We start from the raw sequence: 5942 nt of genomic DNA on the forward strand, positions 1-5942 counted from the left end.
ATCTGAGCATGTGTATAATCTCTATCCATTGGTGTTGGGGGAACAAGAACTAAGAGTCTTGGAAGGGTCCTATGTTCATATGTTGGGAATTGCCGGAGTGATGGTATATCACTGTATTTATCGACTTGTATGCATTCACGCTTCTTCAATTCTAGCACATGCGGCATTCACATGTATACTATTTTTATTTATTTACCATTTCAATTCTAGCACAGGCATGTGGAATTCACATGTATTCTAATTTTATTTATTTATCATTTCAATTCTAGCACATGTGGCATGCACCTGTATTCTATTTTTATTTATTTATTACTTGCCTTTTATGTTAGAACCATATCTTTTCTGATATATATGGCTTGCCTAATTGTGTTATGATGGAACATGAGTCTCAACCATGCACATCATTATTAGTTGTAGACTCTTTAGCGTACACAAGGTTAAAACTATTTCATTGTACTGACTACATTGTGCTAAGATGGGAAGAGAGGTCAGTGTTAGCACCTTATTAGAGCATCTCTAGCAGACACTGTAAAAGTTTGATCTTTAAAACATATATACAGCGCGCCTAAAACTGGTTTTACGGGCTGAAAATGGTCATGATAAAGTAGATACACTAAAACTTGCCCTTAAAAGAGCATCTACCAGCAGGACCCACTTTATTTTCTTCATATTTTATTTCTTTTCTCTTATTCTTCCCGTGAGGCTCCTCCTTATCCTCACGCACAGACTGGCCGAGGCCCGACCCACCGCTGCCCCTCCGGCCTGCCGCCGCCGCCCATCTGCCCCTTCAGCTGGCCCATCCCCCGCCACCAATCCGCTCTCTGCCGCAGTCCCGCGCACCGCGGCCCTTGCCAGTGCTGCTCGCGCACCGCCACCGCGAACTGGTGCCTCGGGAGGAGTTCAAGGCTCCTCCCCGAGTGCGCGAGCCCGGCCCCAGGACCACATCCGCCTGCCCGCCATGGCCGCACGCATATGCGAGCCCGGCCCTAGGCCCGCATCATGTTCCTCTTCCTTGCGTCGAGCACGAATGGGATCAGCCATGGCCGCACGCACGCGCTCGATCCTTTTGCAGTGCAGAATTTTGTTGGAGCTGGGAGAAATCGACGACTGGAGACGGGTGGTACGGACGGCGACGCGTGGGGAGAGGGCGGTGGAATCAGCCAGTTCGTGGCCCGTATACCATCCTCGGACCCGTAGAAGTATGAGTCGAAGGCTCGCATTTTCAGTGGCCCATAAAATGTATAAGGGTCCGCAGACTTTTACCGCATTTGTCCTGGATAAAAAAGGTCTAAACCCATAAACCCGTCGAAGTTTTATAGATTTGGTCTTTTTAAGGAGTCTGCTAGAGATGCTCTTATGATGTAGCGTTCATACAGTCCTACAATCGGCAACACTACTTCCGCCTCTCTATGGCTGGGCCACAATCTCAGGATCGTTCATTGCCTACTTTCTAAGGAGGACAAGATAGATGAAGATTGCACTAGTACATAAAGAGATATATTAGACGGGCAGAAACCCGCCATGGAATGTATCATTTGAGCAGGGTGGTCATGGGTTGTCGTCTCATATTCTCCACATGAGTGATCGAACCTATCTCGAAAATGAAATAGTCGAGATGAGCTAGAAAGTGCGCCCATATCAGAACTCTCCCGTGCTTTTCAGCTAGCCACAGATTAATTTGTTTTTGTTTACACACACCACCCACTAATAGATCCCGATTGGTTCTCAATTTTTTTTGTGATTTGGATCTATGCGGATTAGAGGCTCAAATAGAGACGATTTTGGAGGAGTTGGTATCGTTGGTCTGCCGTAGTGAGCTTATCCATTAGGGGTTGATTTGAGAGTGTTAGCTATCTGCGCCAGTCTCTTCATAATCAAATAATCCGCTAATTTGGTTGTTTTAGAAGTGGCACATAATTGAGGTAGTTGGGGCCATTGCTGTGTACCCACTGTACTCTGCTAGTTGATGAGTTTGGTCTCATTGTGTCGTACAAAGTTCAATAAAATTATGGCTGTCTGCATCTGGCATGCAGGATTCGGGAGGCTTCAACCTCCCTTCTCAAAAAATAGAAAAATAAATACAACTTTTACAGTAGTTGGCATTTTTTGGAGCCGTTCGTTTGTCTCGATCTAACGACGCATACATACGTAGTACTCGAAAGTACGCGGATGAAAGTACTCGAAAGTATTCGAAAGTACTATTAGTCTAGGGGCATTTTAGTCCTAGGATATATATGACAATAAACCGCCGCTCCTCTCCTCCAATGCAAAACCGCCGCCCCTCTCGTCCAATGCAAAGCCGCCGCCGTGCTCCTTCCCCTCTTCCATCACCATAGCAACCGCGGCCATCTCCTAGCCTTCTCCTCCTTCTCGCGGCCGCAACTTTGCTCTTCTCATCTTCCACATCCACCCCCCCTCTTCCATCCATGCAAGATCCTCGATGGAGCAGCAGATCGAGCACATTGGGGGTGGCGAGAATGCCGACTTCGTGGAGATCGCCGGCGGCGACCAGGTCAAGGTGGCCAGGTTGACGGAGATCCGTTCTTGGTTTCACAACATATTGCAGATGAACTGGACGGCAATGGCCACTTTGAAGCAAATGACGAGGAGGGAGAGGGCAAAGCTCCCCCCCCCCACCCGCACAACCGATGCACAAGGTCGAGATCCTCCTCTGGGCGATGGAGCAGGCCGATTCGTCCAGCCCGTGGACCAGGCGTAGGTGGTGGGCGTTCAGATCCAGGGTAGAGCATCCACTGGATCAGGAACCCACGGTGCACGAGGTGCCGTTGCAGATTGTGGAGCCTCCAACCAAGTCGGAGATGACTCCGAAGCGCAAGAGGAGGAGGACAGTGGTCGCGACATCGCTTCCCCGCCGTTCTCCACGCTTCCCTCGCCGCTCTCCTCGTCTGAACGGCAACCGTAGCTATGTTTAGGGTAAGATTGCTGAATTTCATTCATTATTACTTGCCACTTGCTTAATTTGATTCTCTGCAATATGTTCTTGCTACTTGTGTACTTGAATCCGTAGCCTCTGGATGGCAGCTTAGTTTGATCGACGAGGCTGGAATGAGTCTAGGCATATAGCATTGCTATGTTTACTTGCTATATTTTGATGTGCTGGAGTGGTATCCATGATAGGAATTTTTGTCTGTCACCTCAAGTGTTGTGTTCAAATTACGTGATGCAATCTGTGTAAATTGAACTTGCAATATTTTGGCTGGAAGAAGTGCCTCCAGACAAGTTCAGTACACAGTTTAGAGTGATAGACTCTGGGTTGACACTGAAATATTTCAATACTGCAAGTTTAGTAGATAGTTGTAGGCATTGAAATATTTCAGTACTGACAGGTTCACACTGAAATATTTGAGTAGTGCAATTGCAGTACACACGGGTACACACTGAAAAATTTCAGTAGTGCAATGCAATTTCAGTACACACGGGTAGACACTGAAATATTTCAGTACTGCAGTTTCCGTACACGCACGCAACCCCTGAAATATTTCGGTGTAGCAGTTTTAGTACACGCGCGTAGCCACTTAAATATTTCGGTGGTGCTGTTTCAGTACAATCACGTAGCCTCTGAAATATTTCGGTGGTGCACTTTCAGTACACGCACGTACCCATTGAAATATTTCAGTGGTTCACTTTCAGTACACGCACGTACGAAATGAAATATTTCAGTGATGCTGTTTCAGTACACGCATGTAGCAACTGAAATATTTCAGTGGTGCCGTTTCAGTACACTCACACGTAGCCCCTGAAATATTTCAGTAATGCACTTTCAGTACAGAGATGTAGACACTGAACTATTTTAGTAGTGCCCTGTCGGTGATCTTGCATCCAAATATTTAGGGCTTCCTAATGATTCAGCAAAAAAAATAGACATAAGCAGTGAAATAATTTTTGTAGGGATGTTGGCTTACTCATGTTGCCGTGCTGTACAACCTTTTGCTTCACTTCCTGTAAGTGCTTCTTGCATGTGCTATGGCCTACATGCTGTTTACACTCATCACAGCAGTGATTTTGCATCTTGCAAAGGTCTTATTACACTACTGGAATCAGGAACTTTGCCGTCAGCCAGTTCTTTGCTGTCTGCTAGCTAACGACAAAGAAGGTCTTTGCCATCAGCTTACAGAAAGCTGACGGCAAAGAAAGAGCAGATGGCAAAGAGAATGGGTGGCCCATTAACAAGAACGACCTAACGGCCACTTTCTTTGCTGTCTGCTAGCAGACGGCAAAGAGCCCGAAAGCAGACGGCAAAGAAAATAACGTAACATATCTAACGGCCGCCCCCGGCACACCCCCACCCACGACCCACATAGCCCCGGGCCCCACCCACGATGCACACACGCCCAACCCACGCGCACACACACCCACGTTGGATCCCATCTCTCTCGTCCTCGAACCCCTTTCTCCACCCCACGCCACCGCCAGATTTCGGCGATCCCCGCCGTTGCCCACCGCCCAGCTCTCCTCCCCGAGGTCACCTCTCCCCGCTCACCATCTCCACCGACCGGTTTCTCTCCTCACCCAGGAGAGTCCCGCCTCCTTGCCGCCAAGGCTGCCGCCGCCCGCCGCCTCGAGCGGCGCCGCCTCCTCCTCGAGCGCCGCGCCGCAGACCTCGCCACCCGCGCCCTCGCCACCCGCGCTGACATCGACGCCACCCACGCGCGCCGCCTCGCCGTCGCCCGCGACATCAGCTCGACCAACGGCGAGATTGAGGACACGCAGCGGAAGGCGGAGGAGTGGGACCGCTTCTACGAGTCCAAGAGGATGGAGATGGTGGAGTTCCGGCCGTCGTCTCCACAGCCTCCATCCACCACGGCCGCAGTCACTTCTCAACCCCACGAGTAGCCTCCTGGCCTAGTTCCTCGTCACCGTCCTCCTCCCGGTCCCTGTCCACCTCCGCCTCCACCTGGTGGTCCCAGAGGCGACGACTCCCCATCGCCTCGGCCACCGTAGAGCTCCGCGAGGCCGCCGCGGGTGGTGGAGACTCCGTCATGACGCCGCAGCCCAACTCAAGTGTTAGCCCCGACTTTGCTCAATTAACTGCCTCTCTGGTTGTATATGAGTTGGAGAGTCGCGTAATTCTGTAATGTGGGATGTTGTCTCAGTTTCTGTGGGATGAGTAGACTAGATTAGGGGATAAACTGATGAATTGATGCTTGATTCTGATGGTCATGGTGTGCTGCTTTGCTGGTTAAGTTCAGCGTGGAGGCAGCCCTGCAGGAGCTGCAGAGCAGCGGGTTGCACTCGGACGACGCCGGGATCGGGGCTGCGGAAGCTTGGAAGGCCTACCTCATGGCTAAGAAGGCCAAGCTGGACGAGACCCTGGCTGCAGCCCGCCAGTTCAGAGCACTGCTTCGGTAGCAGCTCCAGAAAGCCTTCGCGTCACAGGTTAGGGATCAAAAGGCAGCACAAAACTGACTAGTTATGTGGTACAAGCAAAACAACATTCATTAGCTAGCTCATCAATCGCTTCAGATTAAGGATGCAATGCAAGTGTGGCGGGCTAGTGGACAGTAACATAGTAGTACAAATGTAATGTTACTTTTAGGCAAATGTTGAGCAAATTTTGAACTAATGGATGAGTTTCGTGGGACGAAGCGGGCTGCCACTTGCACTCCTCCTACTGATGAAACAAACTTCAAATGTCTCTACATGCAGATACATGCTTTTTATTTCAGTCTTGTTTAGAGGAGGCCCCGGTGGCATCGAGCTGCTGTTGCTGCGGGCACAGCGACGTCGGCGTGGTCGGGATGGTCACAGCCCTTCAAGATTCTCAACGGTGGCGTCTCGGCGCTGATGGCGGAGTCGATGGCGAGCATCGACGGGTACAGGTTCAGATCGTCCATGAATTGATAGTTATTGGTCATATTTAGTTGCATTTTGGTCAGTCCGGTTGTGGCTATGGAGCACTTCTTTTGGTCATGTGCTAGATC

The 5942-nt window shown here is 50.0% G+C and overlaps 1 pseudogene; it reads left to right on the top strand.

Moving 5' to 3' along the window:
* The first annotated feature begins 2440 nt into the window (after positions 1-2440).
* Positions 2441-5485, top strand: LOC120975508 (uncharacterized; annotated as a pseudogene).
* Positions 5486-5942: the final 457 nt, after the last annotated feature.

Source organism: Aegilops tauschii, chromosome 3 (genome assembly GCF_002575655.3).
Source record: "Aegilops tauschii subsp. strangulata cultivar AL8/78 chromosome 3, Aet v6.0, whole genome shotgun sequence".
NCBI classification, from domain to species: domain Eukaryota; kingdom Viridiplantae; phylum Streptophyta; class Magnoliopsida; order Poales; family Poaceae; genus Aegilops; species Aegilops tauschii.